Genomic DNA, 27158 nt, shown 5'->3' with positions numbered 1-27158 from the left:
ATTTTCAAAGTTTACAGATGTATGATAGGGTCTGATAACTGAGGATCATACTTGTACCAAAGCTGATTAGGAGTGAAAGGTAGAGCAAAAACATAGGTGAGAGACTGCTTTCTGGTGAAGGCCTCCAGCTCCAACTATTGAAGGTTCCAATGTTGCCTGCAGTGACTAGGACTGTCTTTGAAGAAAGTGCCTAGAACCAAACCAGAGGTACATATTGAGAGAGGCTTCTTGGGAAATATCTCACATACAGTAAGGGGTTGTATTATGGCATCAATTTGATATATATTTACAGAGCAGAGTAAATTCTGAACTATTGCGTGAAGTGTAGAATGCAGAATAGGTACCAATGGAGTGGGTTTTCTGTTTCAGGGGTCCTTGGACATTGGGCAAAAGAAGAAGTGGCCAGGAGGGAGTGGCAAGAGTGATGAGCAGGGAATGGGTTTCAGCATATCACTAAAAGGGAAGAACTGGGATCTATGTATGGGGGGATATAAACTACCCCAAAGAATGACATCTCAGAGTTTGGTGCATGTGTCTAGGGCTGAGTTGAGTGCTGCAGTCCTAGGTCAGGATTCTTCATATACTACCTATTAGTCTCTTTGTGGCTTAGTGAGAGGCACTATTTAGGAGGTAGAAGAAAAAGAAAGAAAGACAAAGAGATAAAGACAGTATTTTACCTAAAAGAGATACATCAGTAAGTTTTTGGAATCAGAAATATAGTACCTTATTTAGGAAATGTCATTCTTTCAATAATCATTTTTAAGCATTTCCTACATACCACTACTTTGGCAGGTAATAGAGCTATAAAGATGAATAGCACATTTTTCTGCCCATTAGAAGCTTATATTCTAATGGAGGATACAGACAAGTAAGTGAAAAATGATAATACAGTATGTTCCATTTTCTGATAGATTTGCTGGAGGTACACTGAGAGGGGAGGTATACTTCACCCAAATCAGGAACAAGGGAGAAGGGTCAGAAAATATTTTCAAAACAGTAGTGGCTGAGCCAAATTTAATTAATATATGTGCTCATGACTTTGTGTAGAAGGCTGTCTGTTGAGTTTTGACAATAAATACATCAGTGGCACTCAAAGATGAGTTAGGATTGGGCCTTAAATGTACATAGTTAATTTTGACTTGATAGAAATGGAAGATAATTTAAGTTTTCAAGCTGGGAGCAACATTATGATGGAAATGCTTCTAAAGTTTTTTGTCCATAGGGCAATCAGGTAAAAAGGGATTGGAGGCAGGGAGGTAAGCAATGGCAACCACTTGTGTGTGAAACAATGGAGACCTCACTGGAGAATGGTGGTTGTGAGGATAGCACAAATTGTCAGAATGTGATTCTGGATTCTGAGTTTGTTTCAAATGTTTCTTCCTCAAGAATGGGCATTTGGCTGAAACTGGTAAGCCATATATCAAACAGCAGGAGCACCCAACTGATAACTGGTCTGAAAACTATGAAACTCTCTGAAGAGGTAAACAAGGATTTGAAAGAGACATGGAAATAGATTAAATAGAGAAGGTAAAAGTTAGTTGCCAGATATGGGCATTAGGGTCCACTTACATCCTTAGTATTCCTCTAACATGGCTGGCGTTATTTTTCCAGCTTTATGAAAATGTACTGAAAGAAAATGGAAATGACTGTGTTTGTGAAAAGACTGGCACCAGATAACTTGAGGATGGCCAGTAGAAATGTGCAAGTCGAAATAAAGTTTAATACACCTGGTAATTGGTAAATATTATTTTAATACTAAATGCTCTTCAGGGGGAAAAAAGTGCGTTACGTGGCACTGAGAATGGACCCAGTATGAGAATTAAACCCTTTCAAAATAATTTATCATGAGAAATATGGAGAAATAGAGGAAGGAAATACTTAATGAGCACTTGTGTTATTCTAGATATTATGCTGGGTACATTATTAGAACAAGATATTTCTTAAATTAGAATGTGTACATATTGTAGGGCACATGGGTGGCTCAGTCAGTTAAACATCTGAGTCTTGATTTTGGCTCAAGTCATGATCTCATGGCGACTGAGCCCTGTGTTGTTGGGTTCCTTGCTGGGTGTAGAGCTGGCTTAAGATTCTTTCTCCCTCTGCCTCTGTCCTTTCTCTCTCTCTCTCTCTCTCTCTCTCTCTCTCGCCCTCGCTCTCTCTCCTCTCTCTCCCTGTCTCTCTAAAATAAAAAAATTATTTAAAAAAGAATATTCACATATTGTATTCTATCATTTCAGTTGGAAAGTTTGATAGAATAATATTAGTTCTTCCTTAAGAAGGTTATAGCATAAACAATTTTGAAAAATAGTTTGGATACAAAAATTAAATGTTCACATTCAATTAAAAATGTTTAGGCAATTGATTGCAAAAGGCATATTATACATTATACATACTTTCTATCTTTGTTTATATGTTGTAATATTTGTTGGTGCCCGTGGTTTAGGGTCAGTCCCTGTGAGGACGGCAAATGTCGGTCTCCCTGTTGGTAGAAGCTACTTTCTGACAGGGCAATTTTTCTTAGGGATGGATTGCATCAAATTCATCACTGCCACAAGAAAATTAACAAAGCAGATATCTTACAGATCTCAGCTTGAAATAATCATCTCTATATATGAAGGGCAGCATGCAATTTCGCAAATATAAATGAAAACCAATATTCTCTTTCTTTAAATATTCTAATTTATCTGAGTTATGTTTCTGAAGTATTCATGATTTGAGGTAAAAAAAAAAAAGAACTGAGTAAAAGCTTACTTAGAACAAAATAAATTACCCTTTAATATCCAGTGTAGCAACCTAGTATTTGAGAAAAGCAGAACTTCACAAAAGCTTAATATATTCAGAATTTGACAAAGTGTGACCCATTTACTGAAGCAGAAAATGCACCACAGGTTTTTCAGTGTTTCTTTTTTTTCTTTCAAAAGCAGATAAATCATATTTATCAGAGAAATAAAAGAACTGCTTTTAGACTTATTGAGGAGAAAATTGGGAAAGAAAGAGAGATAGGGAAAAAAACAACAATAAGATTTTGACTCAGAAAGATAATTCCCAAATAAAATGTAGTGGGTTTCATAGCACTGTCAGAATATGGGAAATATTTAGTCAATTTATGTAAAAGAAACTGCTAGTTAACTGTAGGTTTCTTCAGGCTCTATAGATGCTGTGAGGATATCGAACAGTTTATAGAAGCCTCATCTTCATGTTGCCATTTTCGTAGGAAAATTATGAGATTCTTGTTGTCAGAATTTTAAATAGAGAGGAAAAGGGATACAAAACTTGTACTCTGACTTATGTATTCTAAGTACTCATTTCAGTGATAGCACTTTTTATATTTTTCTGCATTGTACCAGTTTGTCAATTCCCTGAAAATGGGGAGCTCCGTCCTATACACGCTCATTCCTTGTACTTATACACCTAGTTCCTTGTACTGCATCTAACACAAATCAGCAGTATCAACAAATGTTTGTTGGCTGTAAGACTGAAGAAATAAGAATGGGGCCCATAGACATTTCTTCATAAAAGAGTATATATATTAACACATAGAATGAGATACTTTTTATTAATCAAGCCCTTAAAGTACATGAATATGATCACTGATGATGTTTAAATATTTTATCCTTCCAAGAAGAACTTACATAAAAGAAATTCATTTCATTTGTATCACTTAACAATTTTATAAAATACTGAAAAAGCATGTCAATGTAATTACTATTACTTCAACAATTTCAAATGGTGAACGTTATGACGACAAGCTAGAAGAATGACTGAGAAATTTCACTTTTCAATCATATTTTTAGATTTTTTGGATCATTCAGATTTTTTTTGTTTTAGATTCATACTTTAAGTCAAAATCAGAAGTGGGACTAAAACTGAGTTTTCTAACAATATGAGTAAATTTTAAGTTATACAGAAGGATTAAAAGTCTCTCTCTCTCAAAAAAAAATCTTTCAAATGCAGTTTCTTTATTCACTAACAGTTACTCCCAGTGACCTGATGGTACAGATCAGACGTGGCTAGAATGAGTTGAGTCCACAGTGCTGCAGATGAAATTAATAAAAAAAAAATTGGAAATCACTTTCGAGACCCTTGAAAACCATTTCCAGTCTAAAGCCACAGGGCAGAAGTGATCAATAATGGTGGCCATTTGGCTCATTCATTTCTTTTAATGAACACAGTCACAACTCACTAAAAGCATTCTTGTAAGACTGGGATGGATTTCAATTCTCTGGTGACTGACAGAAATAGAACCTTTGATGAAACTTGGAGGGAGTCGCACTGCTCCCCACCAACCTTCTTCCCTCTCATCTTTATAACTTGGTGTTGTTTCACACAGAAAAAATATGTTATCTTGGTACAGACTACAAGCAGTTGATCGGCAACTATTAGCAAAAGTCTCCTCATGATTATTAATGCAGCTTATTTTAAGAAAGCATCCCCAACTGTGGATCCATTTCAAATATGTAAAGTCTAATAAATGTAGGAATAAAGGCTTCATGAAAAAAATGGGCAGTGAGCTGGTTTAATCATTTTATTAATATTCAGTAGGATCATTTCCATTTCAGCAGTCACTGCCCGAGTTCAAGTAAGCATTAATTTGTATCTAATAAAGTGCCATTAATACTGAGGATCCTTATAAATTGCTTTTGATAAATGAGCAACATCTGGATTATTGCCTCAGTCTCTTAACTTGTCTCACTTATTCAAGTTTCTTCCAATTATTACCTATTTTATATCTAACTACCGGGAGAAACAAAACAAAACAAAAATCCTTTCTTCAATTTCCACCAATATTTAATTCCCTGCTTATGAAACTAGAGTTTGCTTATTCAAAATTCTTGTGCCTGAGATTAGATTTTTTCCACTGATTTTCCTAGATCCTTATTTCCTTCTATTCAGTTAATCTCTTGTTGAATATATATTTTTTAAAAAGTGCATTTTTAAAAAAATGGCAATAGTAATACCAAAAAATAGTACCAATTTTTTGGTATTATAATCTCAAATAAGGTAAGTTTAAGAATTTCTAAAATGAAAATACTAGCCTGTTGGCAAATAAAGACTCGAAGGTCTCTTCGATTTCAGAACATGTCCCTTTCTTGGATCTAAGTCAGAGGTGACTTGGGCAAGGATGGAAGGAGATGGGGGTAGGGGGAGTGATGATTCACTGGGCCTTTCTCTTTGTTGCTTCCTTTATTCCTTATTTGTAATACCATATCATCTGAACAAGAGAGTTTTAATATTCAAAGGGATAGTAAATATTTTCAGGGCAAATGAACAGTGTAGTTACAAATCAAGAGTAATACTGAGTATGTATTTTAACCCTTTAGATGGGGTTTTCTGAGGTTCTAGTATCACAGTTGCATGTCACATGGAAATGAATTATGTCTTGTTGTAATAGTTCATGTTCCAAGTGGGGACATGAAGATAAACTTAGATAAAAATTCCATAAAGGCATGAGAGAGATGAGGAGACTTTCAACAGTCTGGTTGTGTGGTGTGAACCTTAATGTCGATAAATATTAATTTCAGGACTTGGAATAAAAAAATAATATTTATTTAGTTTTGAGACAGAGACAGAGTGTGAGCAGGGGAGGGGCAGAGAGAGAGGGAGGCACAGAATCTGAAGCAGGCTCCAGGCTCTGAGCTGTCAGCACAGAGCCCTGTGTGGGGCCCAAACTCACTAACCGCAAGATCATGACCTAAGGTGAAGTCAGATGCCCAAATGACTAAGCCACCCAAGTGCCCCAACAGGCCTTGGAATTTTAATTGAATACTTTCATCAGCAAGATTATTTAAATGCCTAGATTCATTCATAGTTTCTATGTCACTAGAGAGTTATTTTTGAGAATAATATCACCTTTGTCTTTATACTCTTCAGCATCAATTACAGCTTTCCACTTCATGGAATCCCAGAGAATCTGGGCACATCTGCCAATCAGCTCTGTTATGAAGTGTCAACTCTATAATGAAAAAACAATTTCAACAACAATTTATGAGATCAAATATAGAAACAAGCTATTGAATTTGCTTCTTCACTTGTTTTTCCTCTCTCATCCTGTGTTGAGAAATACATCTCCCACAAATACATTCTCCAATTTCTGCCAAATTATGTCCTTAACTGAGTCCCACACCTAAAATGGACTTTCTCATTTGCCCATATCATTCTGCTCAGAACTGCCATTTTAACATCTCCAAATGATGCTTTATTCATTTCACTTATATTTTCCAATGACATCCCTACAAAATGAAAAAGAATATTTTTATTTCATATAATCAAGGACCTCCATGATTTGATTGCTTTTTACTTGCTCAATTTTTCTGTATTAACCACCTCCGGAACACTGACTGCTGCATGCGACTCTGGAACATAATTTATACTTATCCACTTGGCTTCTCATCTCCAGTTTGGCCACTTTCTCACTCTCTTTTCTACTCCTGAAAAGCTCTCCTCTTCTCAGCCTACTTCTACCAGCCACCCTCTCCTCTATGCACTTTCCTGGATTTCCCCAACTGCAAATTCTCTTCATTAGCAAGATGCACATAAGACTTTCCATCCAATACAGAAGTTTGAAACTACAGGTGATTTTTCACTCGGTCTTTGGATATGAGCGATATCTGCACATATTTTTGGGTGTCACTAGGGAGAAGGTGCTATTAGCTCTAGTGGGCAGAAGTCAGGGACGCTGCTAAACATCCCACAATACAGGACAGTTTTCCACCACTAAGAATGATAGGGTCCAACGTGTCAATTGTGCCACTGTTGAAAACCTTAACTTAACCCAATTTGATACCTCCATTTCAATCCTACTCATAATTTTACTTCAATAAGTTTATGTTTAGTTATGTGTATTAGGATCTAAGCCTCTGGAATAACAGGACGCCACTGTATGCAGAATTTTATTTCCTCCGAAGTCTAGCACAAACTCTGGTATATGTGGGCACTCAAAAGTATTTTAAAATCTATGTGATATGGAATATGTACAATCAGCATGCAGGAAGAAAATACTCACCAATCAAGCTACATTAAGTTCAGTATATACTTTCTTTGAAAGCTTTGAAAATTCACCTGTCATTTGAGGATCTTTTAATGATGCAAATCAATTCGCATTATGCTAGTAAAGAGAGAATATATGGGTCAGTATATACTTATTGTTGGTAAGCAAAAACAAAGACATATTACAAACATTACTGTATTTTCACAGGAGATGAAAAATGTAGAGTCTGAGGTTTTCAGGGATAGTGTATCTATCCTTAGTGGTTATCTTCTATTTCTCCTATGGTAGATTTGTTGAATTGTTGTTGTTATTGTTGTATACTATGCCACAAATGATCCTTGTTCCATGAGGGTCTCTCCGCCGCTGGGAGGTATGTATTGGTTAAATCAGCTCCAATTTGTTTGTATTCATCTAAATAGTGCATCTAGCTGTTGGGCAAAATAAAACATTAAATTATCTTGCCAGCTTGCTATAAATATTTGAAAATGATTGCTATTGGAATACATAAACAGTTTTTTAAGCTTCCCTTTGAAATAAGCAGATGCATTTTGCTTACTAATGGAATATCTATTTTTATATAATGCCCAACAGTCTCCAATATATAGAAAACTGAGCGGAGCTGATGGTGCCCTGTTCCCTGTTCTAGAGGACATGTTCAAGCAATCTGCCTGACAATCAAGATCTTCCAAAATCTGCCCCCTAGTTACCTGTGTCTGTTTCACAAATGTCCTGCTTTGGCTGAATCATTTCATTTATAATCTCTTGAATGTTATTTCTTACTTCCTCCACCTCTAAGGTTTGCTCTTTTTCTTCTGTCCCCTCAAGGTTTTCAATCATAGAATGAGTTTCTCTTTTTAGTTCTCTTATGTCTATTGAATTGCTGGTCATTCTAAACCATACATGTCACATGCCAACTTCCCTAAAAAGAATCCGTTTATCTTTAAATCATGCCTTGCCTTTAAAAGACAGCATCTTATACAACTTAATTAACTTCTACTGACATGTTGTTGCCATTATATTTGTACATTATTATTTTTCCTTTTCCTTCAGATTGTAAAGTCCGAGAAGTAGGGGTCATGATTTACGACATCTTTGAATCATACTCAGCACTAGTATACTGTCCTATACATAGTAATTGTTCATTATACAGTAGTTGAATGGATGTTGAATGAATTATGGTTTTGCTTTAGAAGTAGAAAATAGTGTGGCAACCTGGTTATAAAATAGGAAATAAAATTTGTTTTTTATTTAATAAATGTCAAGAATAAATGAAGGGAGGATTTTTACAGACATAATAATTAAAAGTAGTGTCTAAATCATGTTTGGATATTGATTTAACCAAACTAACTACAAAGGAACATCTTTGACATAATTGGAGAAATGTGCATATAGAATAGGTACTAGATGATATTAAGGATCTATGATATGACAAGTGTGTTCATTGTGTCAGAAATAGATTTTAAAAGTTAGAAATATGGGGCACCTGGGTGGCTCAGTTGGTTGATTAAGTGTCTGACTCTTGGTTTCGGTTCGGGTCATGATCTCATAGCTCACAAGATCAAGTCCCACGTTGGGCTACATGCTGACAGTGCAGAACCTGATGGGGATCCTCTCTCTCCCTCTCTCTCTGCCCTCCCCTGCTCATGCATATGCTGTCTTTCTCAAAAGAAATCAATAAACTTAAATAAAATAAAATATTCTAATAAAAAGTACTAGGGATAGTAAAAGAGTTAGCAACAATTGGCTAAATATTGATAATTACTGAAGCAGAGTGAAGGCTACATAGTGTCATTATACTCTCTCACTCTAGTTCAGTGTAAATTTAAATATTTTCACTGAAAGTTCCAGTATATATATAAAGTGCTATAGGAAAATCATAGGAGAATAATCTTTCAGTCATTTTATGTATTTACTTTCTGGGACTCGAGTGACTTGGATAAAATTTCATTTTACAATGTTTAACCCAACACTTAGGCGCCAATTCAACATGTGGAAACATTGTACTGGTTGCACAATGTGCTACTCTTGTGGATGGCATAGAAGCCATAGGGAGCTGAGTGAATCCGTCTGGCTTTTCCCTCTTCTCTAATGACCCCCTTTTTATTATTCATAACTGTCTGGCCTGAAGAACGTTAGTGTCAACATAATAGCCAGCTGCTGCCCCCAGATGACTTACTCTCTTATCCTGAGAATAGGCCTGTACAAAGCAAAGAATAAATTTTCGTCTTTGCTAGCTACACTGGATCCACTCATCCTTAATGTCATGGAAGAGAAATGATATGATAAAAAAAGAATACTTTTCTGTAACAGACATGCCAGGGATCAGGTAAGTTGACAGAGAAGCTGTAGACATTACCAAGTAGCAAATGCTATAGGAAGATGGCAAAGAGAACACAGATGAATTTGTGATCTGAATACTAGACTTGTTATTGTCAAGTCTTTCTCTAATACTCATTCTTGTATTTCCATCTTTGTTGCCACTCTCCTAGATAAGTTCCTCTTTACAACTCCTTCAGCTGATGATCCAAAGCTGCTAACCTTGGTTATCTCCAAAAGCGTGCCCAAATCACCCCCAAAAGCATAGAATCTAAATTAGAATCTTGTGCTTGATAAGGAAACACAGCTTCTTCATCTTCCCAGGTTTGAATCACCAACATGCCTTTCTTTCTATTGACAGCTATGCACCTCCATTTTCCAGTGAGTTACTTCACCATCTTTCCTGGTGGTCTCTTTGCGTCTAATCTTTTCCTCTTCAATACATACTATCAGATGGTTCTATATTAGGCTTCCTAAAATATGGCACTTATACCAATCTCATGTTCAAAACCTTGCAGTGGCTTACCAGTGCTATCACAAAGTCCATTTCTGTTCCCTCAGCATTTCAGGCCTCACAAATGTGTCTGGAGTCTGCTTTTAAGCACTTGAAACTATAAATCAACAGAACTAATTGCACTTCCCTGAAAATACTCTACTTTTGGGTCTCCACTCTTTGGCTTATTAATGCTATAATTATTTAAAGCCTCTCTATACATTTCTGCTTGAGACCCTCCAATTCTTTCATCTTCCTCTAAAACTTTAGTCTTTCTTGTCTCTGTCAGAATCTGTCTCTTACTTTCTAAGTTTATACAGCTCTTCATGTGTATCTTTCTTGGACTATGTCTTCTCACTGGTATTGCAACATTGTATGAGCTTCATTTTTCCAATGAACCCTAAGTTTTTTTTTTAATGTTTATTCATTTTTGAGAGAGAGACATACACAGAATGGAAGCAGACTCCAGGCTCGAAACTGTCAGTACAGAGCCTGATACGGGGCTCAAACTCACGAATAGTGATATCATGACCTGAGTGGAGGTGGGGTGCTTAACCTTTTAAGCCAGCCAGGTGGCCCTCCAATCAACCCTAAGATTTTAAGAACACAGTTTACTCATTTCACCTTTGTGTCCCTAGTCTCTGGCACAGTGCTCTCTGCTTAGAAGATGGTTAGTAAATACTGGTTAACGGGCTGGTAGAAGGAATACTAAAAATTCTATTCAAAGATAGAGATCAAGGGAAAACAGTGTTTCCACAAGTTTAAACATTAAGGTGTTTAAATTCTAATTATTACATAAACTACTGCCATTTATTTGAGGCTATACCAGGCATTAGACTAAGTGCATCTTTACATTGTTACATTTATTCCTCTCAATTTAATAACTTGCTAGATGACAAATTTGAGATTTGAAGAGATTAAGTAACTTATCTATACATGGTCTATCTGATTCAAAACCAGGTCTGCTTGAAGTCAAACTTAGTCACTTTTCTATTATGTCTGGGAAGTCCTAGGGTTTAACAGATATAACTCAAAGGATGCTTTAAGAGATTTAAAACAACAACAACAACAAAAACTAGGGCGCTTGGGTGGCTCAGTCAGTTAAGCATCCGACTTTGGCTCAGGTCATGATCTCATGGTTCGTGGGTTCGAGCCCTGCGTCAGGCTCTGTGCTGACAGCTCAGAGCCTGGAGCCTGTTTCGGATTCTGTGTCTCCCTGTCTCTCTGACCCTCCCCTGCTCACGCTGTCACGGTCTCTCTCTCTCTCTCAAAAATAAATAAAACATTTAAAAAACTTAAAAAAAGACAAAAAACAAAAAAAAAACCCAAAAAAAACTCCTACAGAAGATATTCTTTTACTTTAATAACAGAAGCTTTTGTTTTTTTGCAGTGAAGTTTTTTATTTTCATTTTTATCTGCAAGGAGGGACGTACACTTTTCATTTTCATTAATTCCTTTATTAACAATTGTCTTGTATACTTAAGGATTTCACATATTTAATTTGTTTGGAAGTATGTAAATATATAACCCATCACATAATGTAGCAAGTTGCATTTGCTTCCCCAGAGCAGGCATGTCATCAGCCTGTGTGTCTATTTAAACAATACCATCGTATTCTAACACATATGTTCCAATCCACTTTCGTGTTGTTCTCAGAACCAATTTCTAAGTCTTGCAAGAAAATCAGTTTCATTACTTGACAGTCTCAATTTCTTTGCTACAAATAGTTTTACTTCTTTGCAGAAATTCTTTGATTCTAAAAAAATGAGTGCCATCATGACACTTAAATGTGGTTTTTAATCTTAATTTTATTTATTTACTCATAGTTTTTATTTTTATTTAAAAACTTTAAAAATAATTTTTACTTATTTTTGAGAGAGAGAGAGACAGCGCATAAGCAAGGGAGGGGCAGAGAGAGAGGGAGACACAGAATCTGAAGCAGGCTCCAGGCTCTGATCTGTCAGCACAGAGCCCGATGTGGGGCTCGAAACCACAAATGGTGAGATCATGACCTGAGCCAAACTCAGACTCTAAATGGAACTACACAGGTGCCCCAAGATGTGGTTTTTAAAAGCCCATTCCCAAAAAGAATTTAAAAAATTATTTGGGTGATCCATGGCTCCTCATGGTGACCACTTAAAAGATAAATAATTTAAATGTGTAAATTTTAGTGTGTGTGTGTGCGTTCTGATCTGTATACATATAGACATATATGTGTTGTGTATATATATATATATATATATATATATATATATATATATACACGATACATATATATACACACAGATATACATATATATATATACACATACCCAGATGTGTGTGTGTGTGTATAGTAGTTGAAAACCAGGGGCGCCTGGGTGGCTTAGTCGGTTAAGCGTCCGACTTTCGCTTAGGTCATGATCACGCGGTTCGTGGGTTCGAGCCCCGCATCGGGCTCTGTGCTGACTGCCAGCTCAGAGCCTGGAGCCTGTTTCAGATTCTGTATCTCCCTCTCTCTCTGACCCTCCCCTGCTCACGCTGTCTCTCTCTCTCTCTCTTAGAAATAAATAAAACATTAAAAAAAAAAAAAGAAGAAAACCATTCCCTCTTTAGAACTTATATCAATTAATTACTACTGTGTATCAGACATTTCAAAAATTTAAAAAACGTATTTCTTCTAGGGATGAAGGAGACAGGAAAGATTTCTTAAAGGAAATGCATTTGAATTTGAGTAAGTAGTCCATGGAGCTCTGGCATGGGAGATGGATAGCCTTAGGATTTGGCATAGGATTTCCTGGAATGCAGTTGTATGTGGAAGGGGATGGCGGTGAAATGGGTGATCCAATGTGTTGGGGAAACTACCATGCCTCCTTGGAAGCTTATGGAGCATCATAATATATTAACGTCTCAGAAAAATTAGTCAGGAAAACAAAAAAGTTGAGCTTTATGTTTCCAACTCATGTGATAATGGCTTACCCTTACTTTCTCTATATAACCTCTGATAACATCCCCATTTCTCAAGTAAATAGAACTGCTTTTTAGGCTGATGATTATGATGCTGGTAGCATCCTTATATGTCTTCTGGTAAACACACATTTTGTGTGTGTTTGCCTTGAACAGTTAAACATTTACAAGTTGTATGATTATGGAAAATTATTGAATCTCTCTGAACCTCAATCTCCTTATTTGTAAAACAGAAGTAGTGTAACAGCTATTCCTAAGGTTGTTAGAGGATTAAATGAGTCAGGCCCTGTAAAGTGCTTGGAACCATGCTCAGTTGCTCAGTAATGGCATGATTTTGTCAATGCCCTAGGCCCGCAAAAAAGCATTCATGTTTCCACACAGTGGCAATCTTTCCTTTTGGTAGTTTCCAGTTACAGGAATGTTATGTAAATGAGCACACAGTGCTGTAAATAGAGGCATGTTTTTCTATAATGAACACTAAATAAACTCTCAGAGCAGCATGTGCATTACAATAGTTTGTGTTTAAAGAGCCCTTCTAGATTTAAACAAGTAGGTAGGCCCCCCCCCCAAAAAAATACACAAGTTCCTTACCTCTAGAGGACCATTTATTATATCAGAAAAAATTTATATGGACATTATTTTTGGTATTGAAATGTAAAACACCTGGGAATTATAGAAAGATGCCTCAATACATACTATTGATCTGTCCATTATTAAAAGATAATCATTCTGGTTTCTTGAATGTACAAAGTTGTGAAGACTATGGTCTTTGTAATTTGGCTTTTGCATATGTTCAGCCAAGTCCCTGAGGTTTCCTGGCAACCACAATACCATATTCACCTTCCAGAAAAACACACTTCATTACCTATGCAATCATAAAGATTATTGATTTGGACTCTTTTGTATCTAATTTTTATCAGGAAAAAGCAAGCAGAAAATAAGTATATATATATATACATATATATATATATATGCTATGTATTCAAATGTACAACCTCTAATCTTTATAACCTCTCTTGTTATAGATCTCAGGATAAAATAAGATCCCTGAGAAATGACTGTGAAAGCATTCTATAAATGCTAACACCTTATGAAAATATGTTTACTGGCGGCGAAAATAATAAATTCGTGTGTGGTTTTTTTATACTGAGGTCTGTAATTTTACTTATTTTATATCTCAGAGGAGGTACCAACCTCAGTCAGTATTTTCACCAACATATATCAATAAGTCAATAAAACATAATGTTTATGTAAGTTAATATGTAATTATCTATAGTTATATGTAATGATAGATAATTACGTAAGTTAAATACTGAATTCTAAAACATCTGGTAACCATTTCTCCCTGACATAGAAATTAATTCAGTTCCGTTTTTACTTGTGACACACAGCGTTTTTAAAAATAATTTATAGGGGCGCCTGGGTGGCTCAGTCATTTGACCTCCGACTTGGGCTCAGGTCATGATCTCACGTTTATGGGTTCGAGCCCCGCATCAGGCTCTGTGCTGACAGCTCAGAGCCTGGAGCTGCTTCAGATTCTGTATCTCTCTCTCTCTCTGCCCTTCCCCTGTCATGCTCTGTCTCAAAAAGAAATAAAACATTAAAAAAATCATTTATAAGGCACACTTTTTGAATTTTGAAATCAGGGTGCTTCTCATAATCACTATCCAAAAAATTGATGGTTATTTATCTTTCATACTGAAAAGTTTCACCAATTATGTCTTACAACCTGTTCTGTTTCAGAGTTCAGGACGTGGAGGATATCGTACCACCATGTGTCTAGAGACCTTGTGTGACGATAAATGCATTTCACCCAATTAGCCTCCATCATCTTTAATGCATCTGGCTGTGATGTGTGAGTAGTTAGGTTTTGTTTTCACAGGCCAAATTGTGAACAGTATACATGTATCTAGTAAAAACATATACGGGAGCAATGATCTAATGCAGCCATTGCATTCTGGGGCCAACTTTGCCCCTCTAAATGACAATCTAAAGCTATGGCACTGAAATCAGAAAAAGGGGTTCCAATTAAGGGTAGAGAATTATCTCAGAGATTACTCATATTCAGATCTTATTCAAATTGGCCTAACATGCCGCCTTTTCTTTATATTAAATTTCATATAGAGAAGCAAAACCAAATTAATAGAATGATATTGTAAGGTATACTTTAAAAAGGCTCTCTGCATTATGCCATCTTGAGTTTTTGTGAAATTAGCTGTCTTTCTAATTACTTAAATTATTTTCATATTATTCCATTATCTCTACATATAGTTCCTATGGTACAGCACATGTAAGCCAGTGTCCCAATGTCTGTATGTCGGGTAGGAGTGAAATCTGACCTTTTAATGAGAAAGAGGAGTGGCTAGTAATGCCATCATCATGGAAACAGAAGATGCCCTGGAGTTCCCCGAACACTTGAAGTTCTCTGCCACCACATTATCAGCGCTACCCTTTCCTATACCCATTCTAATACAGTCAGATTGTACAATTCTTTCATTTGCTCAGTCAGTCAGAAAGTCTGTATTTCGAACTTTCTGTCAGGTGGTGTGGTAGATCCTTGGAATTTAGAGAAGAACACACATTCTTCCTCAAGGACAGCCTCATGTGGAGACAGACAAATACTAACCAAGAATATGTGGTTTGGCAAGAACATAGAAAAACCACAGAAATGGGGAAGAGGACGGTCATTCTAACTGCTTGCCTTGATGGGAGAAGAGACGGGATTTTGTCCTAGAGGAGCTATTGTCTGGCCCAAGGGATAGAATTAACCAAGTGGTTATATTTGCATGCTTTTCCTCTTTACTAGATCTCACATTCTGAAATTTCAGATTTAGTCCTTAACCCTCCTGCTTTATTTCTGTATACTCCTCTTGAAGTAGTGTCATTGACCCTTCAGTCTTAATGCCATCTCTATGCTAATTATTTCCAAGAAGACATCTGAGGGGACATCTTTCCTTTGGAGCCTTAGGAAGCGTTCAGGGAATTTTGTGGCCGAGCTAGGAAAAAAATGTGACCACAAGGTGGCAGTAGCACTCACAAACTTTATTGGGAGCTGCTTTGATAAGTGCTTTGCCGAAGTCCCTCACAGCAGGTGTCTGTACACTCACGCTGGCCCAGGGATGCTCAGAAGGGGAGGAGGACATGGAAGTCCTGAGAGAGAGAGATTGGAGAGGGGGCTTCTGTTTGTGGGCAGTGTGGCTCACCAGTCTGGCAGGCAGTCTGGGTCAGAAAGCTCAGAAGGGCAGCCTGGATTTGGTCTCCATGGCCCAGGCTCATCTAGTGCTAGCAGATATGGAGTGAGAATTTTACAAGGAAATGCAAAACAGGAGGGCTCTAAATGGCTAAAAATGCTTGTGTGGCCTATTTTAAAAATAAATTGATGTGTAAATATTTGATTTTGTCTCTGGTGGGCCTTTGAGCTACGGGTCATCAGCCTGCAGTGAAGAAAGAAATGACCTTGGGGCCATCTCTGGCTCACTTATATAACAACTTCTCATCTATATAATAAAATGCTTATTTAACATCTCCATTGTGGTCTCATGAGGGTATCATGAAATTGACCCAATCAAGATGGAAGTCCTGGTACTTCTTCAGTTTTTCCTTTTCAGTAAATGAAGCTATTCAGGGATATTTGAAGCAGAAAGTTAAGAGTCATACATGGTTCCTCTCTTTCCAATATCATTCATCAAGCTTTGTCATTTCTACCTCTTAAGCATCTCTCATAATTTAGTTCTTTACATCTCCAGTGCCAACTCTCCAGTCTAAGCTAGAAATCTATCTTGCTTGGGTTACTCTTCATATTCTGCTAGGCCATCTTCTTATTTTACGTATATCTCTTTTCCATGAATTCTCTGTACAGCAAGCAGAGTTATTTTGAAACATGGATCCTGCTTACACTAGCTCCTTGTTTACATACCTTTTAGCAGCGTCCAGTTCCCCATGGAGAACATCCCAATCTGAAAACCCTGCATTTCTATACTTGCCTCTACTCGCCTTCCTAGCTCTTGCCACACCATTCCATCCCGTTGCTCACCAGTGTCCAGTTACAGACCCACTGACTTGTGCACATTCCTTTTCACACCACAACCTCTTTACTCCTTTCTGCATGAGATGTGCTCCTCTCCCAGCAATTTGAATGGCTGTTGACTTTTCTTCCTTCAGGTATTGCTTAAATGTCACTTCCTCAGCAAGGTCTCCTATAATTGGCTTAACATAGCTCTGACTCTGCCCTCTACCCACCTTCATTATTCAATCTCAAGCTTTCCATTTATTTCTGGGGTAACAATTATCTCAGTTTTTTTATTGAGATATTATGTGTTTTGTTTATTGCTTCAAACTCTCTCTAGACTCTAGGCTTCATGACAAAAGATACTTTGTCTTGTTCACTGCTTTTTTTGTTTGCTTTTTAAAAGAAATCTAGTTTCTAATGTAGTGGTTGGTACATAATAGAAAATAAATAAATATTTGTTAATTGAAATACATTTCATACTTTCATAAAGAACAAATAAGCAGGGAAAGTTGTAGTCAAGGGGAGAAGGATTTTTTCCTCTTTTTTAAAGAGCTAAAGGTGTTACTGTATTCGGTTATACAGTTAACATGGAAAATCTAATGCCTTTCTTGCTGAGGTAAAGGAATTCAAACAACTATAGGGAATATGAATTGCCTTTAAATGATCAAGTTTGAAAATCACTGAAGTAAATCGCTTGTGATTCCTTAACAAGGCTGGGGGTGGTTTTTTTGTTTGTTTTTATTTTTGCTTTTTGGCTGGGGGTATTAAAAAGTAGATTGTGATCAGCTATTCTCCAAAATTTTTAGAACAAGAAAGGTGAGACAAGAATAATCTTCATCGTTTGGTAATTAAAATGTATATGAAGGTACATTTTCTATCAGGAATAAGAATTAAAGAAAAACTGCTCAAGAGGATATAATAAAACCTTAAGAATTCTTTCTGCCATGCCATTTTACATTTCTAATGAGTCTATGACTATCTTCCCTTTTATACTTACTGTTACATTCTCTTTTTTTCCTTAGTCTTTGTGGGAATTAAGCCACTCTGCATTAGAAGTAAACCTGCCTTAATTTGGAATTGGTCACAAAAATAGTAATACAAAGACTAAGAATATGATTAGTGAGCATTTACTGAGTGTCACTACGTGCCAGGCATTGTGCTAAGGGCTTTACATGTCCTAACTTCTTTAATCCAGTAAGTAGCCCTAGGAGTTAGATGTTATTATAATCTCCATTTTACAGATGAGGGAACAGGAACAAAGCAAGTTTACCTGCTTGCCTGTGATATCACTGTTAGGAAACAGTGGAGCCAGGACTTGAAATCAGGCAGTCCAGCTCACTGCCATTGCTGTCAACCACCATACCCTACTGCTTACTCCTGTAATTATGTCCTGCACTTTCTTTTTAGTGATCAGAAATTTAGGTAGGGGGATGGGGTGCACAGAGTATCGATATATCCTTAAGACATCAGGCTTGTGCTCATAGAGAAGAAACAGAAGGCTGCAACAGTAAATGTAGCAATGTCCAATTTGTTTTTGCTACTCTATTTGGAAATTGTTAACTTTTTTGCTGAAGTATTTGTGTTTATGAGTGGGTAGCATCAACAGTGAACAGCAAAGACTTTCTTGTTTTCCTCTTTCTTGTTTCCAGACAAAACACAAAAACAAACTGAGAAGTCTGGCAGGCTCCTTCCGGGAGGAGACATTATTGCAAGGCTGTGAAATTTTGGAGTAGAGAGAAGGACATGGACTCCTTTACTTGTCTATGCTTCTGTTTCTTGTCTCCTTTCACATTTTGGTCAGTACAATGTAAGATCTGATGTGATGAAGGCTGGAAAGAATTCTTTGCTCTCATAGCTTCACTCATTCACATGTTATTTGTTCAACAAATATTTCTGAGTATGTACTATGTACCAGGCTCTGTGTTAGGTTTGGGTGTTAAGTGGCGAAGCAAGTCATGGTGAAGAAAACTGTGGAGGGAAAGAGAAAACTGTGGAGGGAAAGCATAAAACACACACGTGTGTAGACTCACACATATGGTTGTTGTTTTTTTTTTTTTTGGTGTACACTACTTACACATATACATGCATATACTTATATATACTATATATTTTACATATTTATAGAAATCTAACTTTTTTGTTTATGTGCTTATTCTACATATACTTTATGTACATATACATATACATATGTATATATACATATACATATGTATATGTATATATACATACATATAGTTACAAATTATCCTAAGTGCTATGAAAAAAAATGAAGAAGTTCAGTGACGGAGGACCAATGATCAATTGTGGGAACTATTAGAAGGGCCAAAGTTAAGTCTCTGGGTGGGGAGTAGCTTAGGGATATATGGCTTTAAAGAAAAGTGGCAAAGGGCATCTTGAAGTCCTTCTACTGCCCAACCTAGTCCACAGATTCTCTGACCTGGAATAAAGGAACAGTTCAGAGCTGTGTTCTGTGTGGTTGATCAAATGCCCACGGCTATAACTGCAGAGGGAACACACCTACACGTTCATTTGACAAGGAACTCAAAACACTAGCAAAGACTCTAGTGAAATTGAGAAGACGTTTAGTTCACAAGTCTATGTTGTGAACACGCTGTGAGGAGATATAAAAGAAAAGTACCTCTGACCGCAAAGATCTGAGTCTAATTGGGTAGAATAAACAGATGCATGAGGAATGACATCGGAGGTAATGGACCAAAGTGTGCAAAGAGAGCCATTATAAATGGAATAAACAGAGCATGGTTGGGCTCATCCTTTTCAAAGGAAATGAGTTAGAGGCATGGCATTTATTTTACTGATGGTGGAGGCAGTGGGAATATATTTAGATGGACACTGAAAATAAGGGCTTAAATTAAGGAAGCCAAACACAGAAGAAGCAACTTACACTGAAGGAGACTATAAACAAGGCAAAGATTTGAGAAGCTCTGTTCCAAACTTGTTACAGTTTGTGTGCCTATATCCCTATTTATCAATGTTGCTAGTCCATAAAACATAACTTCTATATGTGGGGCAGAAACACCAGGCATTGTGTGAAATAATCAGTGTCTCTTCTGTGTGTGTTAGTAAAATATTCCTAGTACAAAAACAAAACAAATGTTTCATTCCATGATTTTAAAAATAATTTTTGTCCGGCATGAGAGGCCTTGGAACTTTCAGCAACAGTTCAACAAATCTATTTTTGAATAATCCCTGGGTGCCAAGGAAATTATGGAGCAGCAGAACCATGAAGAAGAAACGTAGTTCTTACATTTTCGAGCTTACAGGCTAACTCAAGATGGAGAGAGATATGCATGTATTTCATACAGTGTCATACGGTGACAACCAGTGTCACCCAATGATGAGGAGGAAAGTTTCGAGAGCACTCCTGGAAAGATGGTTATTTGACTGAGAATTGATAACATAAGAAAATAAGAGGAAGCAGGATCATTTCAAGATGGAGGGGGCACCGTGAGCAGTGCAATGGGATGAGGTGTAGGGACAAATGTGAAAAACTTTTATAAAATATTATAAGCTCAGCATTAAGGTATGTTTCAATGTTCAAAGGCCAAACTAATCTTAACAAATGCACGGGATGTACAACCCTAGTTTGATACTTTTGGGTTGAGATTATATTCATAGAACTAATTTAAACTCCTTAAAACTATTTTAAGTTACAGAGTTGTTTTCCTTTCATGGAAAAGGAAGAGGGACAGAATTTTAGAATGGCAACAGCCAACAGATCCTATTCCAGTCTGTCCTTCTTTTTAAATATTTATTTATGTTTTCATTATTGGGAGAACACAAGCAGGGGAGGGGCAGAGAGAGAAGGGGACAGAGGATCTGAAGCAGTCTCTTATCCTGACGACAGCGAGCCAATGCAGGGCTCAAACTCAAGAACCATGAGATCATGACGTGAGCCAAAGTCAGATGCTCAACCGACTGAGCCACCCAGATGCCCCTCCAATCTTGTTACTGTTATATGTGGAAATAATCTGTGGATTCTGGCATCCTTTTTGACTTTCTAGGAAGGGCATTAACATTTGTGAAAACTACAACCTATAGGTGAATTTGCGAGGTGTGGCCTGAGGAAGGGGTCAGACCAGTCTGACAAGTATAATGGCCGGGAGCCTTGTGACACTGTTAGCAGGAACAAAGAAAAATACTGTTTCTCTGCCTCCATCTCAGGGATACGGTGCAGAACAGGCTCAAGGTAAGATTTATCATTTAACTAAAGGAGAAGAACTGCAAAGGGAACGGTGACTGCAGGAGTTTGTGCCCAAGACGGACCTCTGAGGTGTTCATGATGAGTACAGAAGAACTGTACTTCCCACACTGTCACTTGCCTAAGAAATCCGCTGAGCAGGTGGCCTTTGTTAGATCTTGGGTCAGTCAGGGTCCAGTCAAGGAAAACGGGATCCACTTGTAATATTCACTAAGTGAAGGATTCAAATGCAGGGAACTGATTAAAACTTGAAGCAGGTGAGAAAAGAGAAGAACCAACCAGGGAAAAGTGAGGCACCAGGAGCGAGCTGGAACGAAGCCTAGCTCCAGGGACACAGGGTAAGGAGAGGCTGCTGTAAGGCAGCGGGCCTGAGTTACCCAGGCAAGAACAGGAACCGCGGCAGGCTTCACTGGCAGGAGGTGGGCATGGAAGACACATGACTGCTGCGTGAGAAGGTGCAGGAGGCAAACAATGTCGAGAGAAGTGCCCTGACTGCTCCCTTCTTCCCCGTCTCCTGTGTCTTCCCAGTGTCCCCCTCCTCAAGCCTCATTGACCGAAGCCAGCTACGGTTCCCCTGAGACTGCTCTCCGGGAAAGGAAGCCTCCGGGGTCAGAATTTCCTGTCCTCTAGTGAGCCAGATCATGGGACTGCCTTGCTTACAAAAGGAAGCCTTCACTCCAAAGAATGGGTTCTCAGAAGGTTTGATTATAAGAAAAAAACATCTTTAAAACACATCTCCTCTCTTTCTCTGCTTTGTGTGGATAGAAGGTCAGCATAACATCTCAACATCTGCATGCACACCCCCAAAATTGGTTCTAATTTGGCAAAAACACTCATCAGTAAAGAAAACTCATTTTTTTTCCTCTAAAAGAAATTGCATTTTAATGTCCTATTTTGTAAAACTTAGCCCACATGGAAGTTCTTCTGTTTGTTGTGCTAGTACATTCTACAAATCACAAAATCCCTGAATTATCAAACAAAGGCTTATTTGCCTAAATTACCATGCTGGCCTGACACTGAGATGTGGGGTTTGTTTTGAGTCTTTGCACATTTAGTGACCTGCGGTATTTTGAAAAATGCCATTGCCTAGAACTATTCAGTAGGAGGTTTGGGCACCATCTGTGTTTGTTTCTCTAGGAGCAGTAACTGCCTAGAGAAAAATCTGATGCTCATTTCAAAGATGCAGTATAAACAAAATTCAGGATGATGCCTTTAACATAATTATTCCACCTTTCATTTACATAGTGCTTTATGCATTTCAAAGTGATTTGATATGCTTTCATTTAACGGATCTTCACAGAACTTATGGAAGTTAGGTATGGGCTTCTAAAAGATATAAAAGCCCAACAAGGAAAATAACCACTGAAAATAGGCAGTCTTTTCAGAGAAGACTATAAAATACCATATAGTTTCATCTGCTGATGGCGATAGAAAATACTTATTGAGCACCTACATTCCCTGGCACTTTAAAAGTGCATCAGATAGATGAACTCATTTAATCATTGGAACAATCGTATGACGTAGGTATTATTATATTCTTATTTTAAGGAGAGAGGGACGAAAAGAGATGGGGAGGTTAACTGACACAGTAAGAGACATGAGCCTTAGCAGTGTAACAAAATACTGTGTTTCTTAAGTAGTATTTTTTTTTTTTAAATATACACCTAGCAAGTGTTCTTAATTACAGACATATATTTGAATTGGGCCTCTTCTTTTAAAATGTGCATGTAACTCAATGGTGGGCTGCTAAAGCGGCTCACTTCCTTTCTGCAAAAGAAAAAAAAAAGGCCGTGATTTGTAGCATGCTATGGTTTGAATGTTTGTTCTGCACCCTGCCCCCCAAATACACGTATTGGAATCCTAACACCCATGTCATGGTGTTAGAAGATGGAACATTTGGGAGATGATTAGGTCATGAAGGTGGGGCCTTCATGAATGGGCTTGATGATCTTATAAAAGAGATTTCACAGAGCTCCCTAGCCCTTCTGCCATGTAAGGATAGAAGGAGAAGTCTGCAGTCTGGAAGAGGGCCCTCACACAACCATGCTGGCCCCCTAATCTCAGATGCCCAAGCTAGGGATCCGAGAGAAATTAATTTCTGTTGTTTAAAATCTACCCAGTCTCTGGTATGTTTTTAAAAGAGCAACATGACTGGATTGACCCGAACCCTGCACAATTTCCACGGTATAAGTAGTCCCACGAGAGTCCACTTCAAGCTACCAAAGTGAAGTCACTGAATGCTTCATTGAGAAAAGATGTGCATATTTAGACCATTGGCATATGGCTCCAGCATCCTAGGGGCTGACTGAAATTACTGTTGTACTCAAGATGACATGTATGCTATGGATGTGATGATCCACTCTTGAAATGTTCTTAAAACACAAATCCATTTTATTTTCAGCTGTTTTATGCAACTCACTATGAATTAAAACGTTTTAGATATGTTCACATTCAATCACTGCTTATAATGAATTTTGTAATCATGTTTATGTTGGAATGTATTTTGCCAATGATAATCAGGCTTGTCTGGGATGAGGCTGTCATGTAGCGGCTGGAGATGGGAGAGGCAAGGCCAAGAAAGTGCAGCTATTACTCTGATGATCAGTAGATGTATATACCTTGAGCCAGGTACCAGCCATTTTTCAAACCATAGTTCTTTGGGTTATTTTGCAGCCAGGATGGTTAGTTACTAAGAGTCCAGTTAGCAATCTGGGAGTTCTGGGTTTGGCTTAACCTAAGGATTCCATGTGTCTGTTATAGAATATAGTCACCTCGGGGCGCCTGGGTGGCTCAGTCGTTAAGCGTCCGACTTCGGCTCAGGTCATGATCACAGCGTTCATGGGTTCGAGCTCCGTGTCGGGCTCTGTGCTGACAGGCAGCTCAGAGCCTGGAGCCTGCTTCAGATTCTGTCTCCCTCTCTCTCTGACCCTCCCCTGCTCATGCTGTCTCTCTCTCAGAAATAAACGAAACATTTAAAAAAATAAAAAAATAATATAGTTACCTCAAGAGTCTATCTAATGGTCCTTTAAGGAAGAGCGGCCATTTGTTAAAGCCCCTCTAGGGGCGCCTGGGTGGCTTAGTTGGTTAAGCGTCCGACTTTCGCTTGGGTCATGATCTCGTGGTTCGTGGGTTCGAGCCCCGCGTCGGGCTCTGTGCTGACTGCCAGCTCAGAGCCTGGGGCCTGTTTCAGTCTGTGACTCCCTCTCTCTCTGACCCTCTCCTGCTCACGCTGTCTCTCTCTCTCTCTCTCTCCTAGAAATAAATAAAAATATTAAAAAAAAAATAAAAGCCCCTCTAGCCTAGAGCCATGTCTGGAACCAGAAACAATAGGGATGGACAATCAGGCCTTCCCCTGAGGGGCACCAAGGCTCAGCTCACAGACATCCTGTTCTGTGACAGCTGCTTCTGCCCCAACTCCTCCTTCTGGATCCTACCTTTCCCTTCTCTAATACCAAAATTAAATATCTGACCTTACTGTCATAGCTGCCTCATGTTAAACAGTTTTACAAATACATGTCTACAGCTAAACACCATGTAATGCCTTCCATTTTTCCCTTTATTCTCCAAAACGTAAATGAATAAGAAATTAAAAGCTTTGCCATCATATCACCATATTCTTTTCTCTTCTGTGTTTTGTTTTCTGTTTATTCTTTCTTCTTCCTATTATTTTCTCCCCTAGGAAACTGTTTCCAAACGTATTATAAAATTCCACTGGAGGAATATGAATATCTTCTTTATTATATAACAATAACAACCACAGCAATAACAAAATGCTAAGAAAACTTGGCATGTTTGGTGCTGGGAAGATGCAATGCGGCAACATAAAGTTTCTAAGTGATCTTTTTGGCAGTCATGCTTTTACAACAGTTAACAACCCAAACCAAATCAATGGCAAAGCAACCCTGTTCTACAAAAAAGCAGGTGTGTAGAAAGCTTGGAAAGGCTTGCTCCTTCCCACTGACACACTCGGCGATTTTGTCCTCCATGCAGAGCCTGGTCTGAGAATAGGGGTTTACTAGATGTTCTGGGTACAAACATGCACAGAAAATGCCTCCTACTGCTAAGGTGCTCACAACTCCTTTGCCTTTTCCACTTTTCTTCTTTCCCTTCCGTCATTTTAATTGGTAAGGAAAAAGCCTAAAAGCTTACTCTTATAAAGTAATGATTGTTGAACATCTTTGCCAAATCATTGGTTCTGGTTCAAGAAACAAAAACACAAACTAACCAAACCCTTTATAGATCAAATGCTTGATCCTTCAAATGGAGAACATTGGAATTTTCCCCACAAACAAGGTGGAATGAATAAACTGGGTAAACCTAAATACCTCACTCATTTAACAGACAAATACATATTATAGACATATTTTAGATACCAGCCTCTATGGTAAAGATTTAAGAATTCACATTTGAATAAAATATAAACTTTGTCCTTGGCAGTTTGCAGTCTAAACTGCATTTACTAATTGTGACAAAAATTCTTTATTAAAGCTAGTATAATCTCTATCTATCTACCTATATCTTTCTCTATATATAATATCAACATATAATCTATAATAATATACAAGCTTTCAAGCAAGACTTGAAATCTGAGTTTCATATCAGAAGATAATGGAACATTTCCAGGTATTATAAATTGTGTTATCTCTTCCAGATTAATCCAATAGGAATCTCAAATGCAGGAAAAAAACCTTAAAGGCAAGATTTTGTTTTGAGCTAAAGATTAAAAGAAAAAAAGTTACGGTTTACCTACCTTCTGTCCATATCTGACTTTTCATCCAAATGTCACCTCTTCTATGAAACGATCTTTTAAAATCCCAGCCCAGCTTAACCTCTTGTTTCTTAAGCTGCATAATTAACATATTAGTATATTCCATATATATTTTAATCAGTGGTTGTTATTCACAGTCACTTCAGTATCACCTGTAGAGTTTAAAAAATACACATTTCCAGGCTCCAACCTCAGAAACTTATTAAGTCAATGCAAATATGGTCTGGGCATTTGTATTTTTAAAGCACACTACACATAATGTACTCCCAGTTAAGAACCCCTGTTCAAATTACACTGTACGATTTGGCATCTTATAATAGCATATAATCCATATTTATACATTTATATTCTTAAATCCCCAAGTGAATTTTAATCATTTTTGGGTATAGGCACAGACTTCTATTTACTTTGTTCTCTGGAGCACATAGAACCTAGTCTGCATTAGTAAGAATTTCCACACTTCTTTTGTGAAAAAGGAATTTCCTTGCAACAACTTCTATATAATATGCTCATATCTGCTTTTTTATTCATATTCTTTACACAGTGCTGGAACAAAATTGATTATAAGCAAATATTATTTATTCATCTTTATTTAATATTGCCTTTCAGAAAAGTTTCTGAATTAGGGCAAGCCCTAGAGAGTTTTATAGAAACATAATATAATTCTAGCATTGTGGAGTTCAAACTTACGTTCGTTCAAATCCAAATTCTCTTCTTATTTGCCCTATGGGGAGGAGAAAAACAAAAGAAACAAGTTTATAAAGTTCATGCCCTTAGTAAGCCCTTAATGGATGATAGCTAATATAAATATGAGCTGTTAGGGAAATCTCTTCACCCCCCACCTCCAATTTTTCTTCAGCATCTAGATTTCATGCCTTGTAGTCTGGTAACCAATTACCATCTAGTCCTAGGATGTCAGAGTTGGAGAGGCCTGCTGAAATGAAATGATCCCCAATCTTCCTTTTAACCCCTGAACCAATTGTAGCTACAGAAATCCACACACATTTGTGGGACTGAATGTTCTGCCTCATAGAGCTATCTTAAGAGTCAGAAAACACAAGGAAGACTCTAAGTATAAAAAGTAGTGACTGAATAAATAACGGTTATAATCATTAGTACAGTAATAGTAATGTCCTGAACTATAACCTAGTTCACTGCTCTTTCCTTGCATTTTAAAATGCACACTCCTTACAAATATATGGTTTTATAATATCTAGGAAGAATAACAAATTATACCTCTTGATCATATCAACCAGCAAATAGGAATATAGTATACTGTCTTCTGGCCTCTGTTGTTAAAGAGTCAGATCTTTGTCTAGTTTCAAGTTTGCCCACGATGACAGGAGGACATGCTCTTCAATCTTTCTGTCTCTGTTTCTTCAGCTGTAAGATGGGAGCAATAAAAAATCTCCCTCATTG

The 27158-nt window shown here is 37.5% G+C and overlaps 1 long non-coding RNA gene across 1 annotated transcript; it reads right to left on the bottom strand.

Annotated features, from left to right (window-relative positions):
• LOC120247931 lies at positions 1-27080 on the bottom strand. Its single transcript, XR_005532446.1, has 6 exons — positions 26976-27080; positions 26430-26463; positions 25722-25891; positions 7004-7105; positions 5851-5953; positions 1-190 (listed from the first exon to the last, which is right to left on the bottom strand). It is a non-coding gene; the product is annotated as an uncharacterized LOC120247931 (long non-coding RNA).
• Positions 27081-27158: the final 78 nt, after the last annotated feature.

The sequence above is a fragment of the Hyaena hyaena genome, unplaced genomic scaffold (assembly GCF_003009895.1).
Source record: "Hyaena hyaena isolate Hyena2069 unplaced genomic scaffold, ASM300989v1 scaffold_554, whole genome shotgun sequence".
NCBI lineage: Eukaryota > Metazoa > Chordata > Mammalia > Carnivora > Hyaenidae > Hyaena > Hyaena hyaena.
Note: the sequence above shows the minus strand (reverse complement) of the source record. Positions and strands in the feature narration are given on the sequence as shown.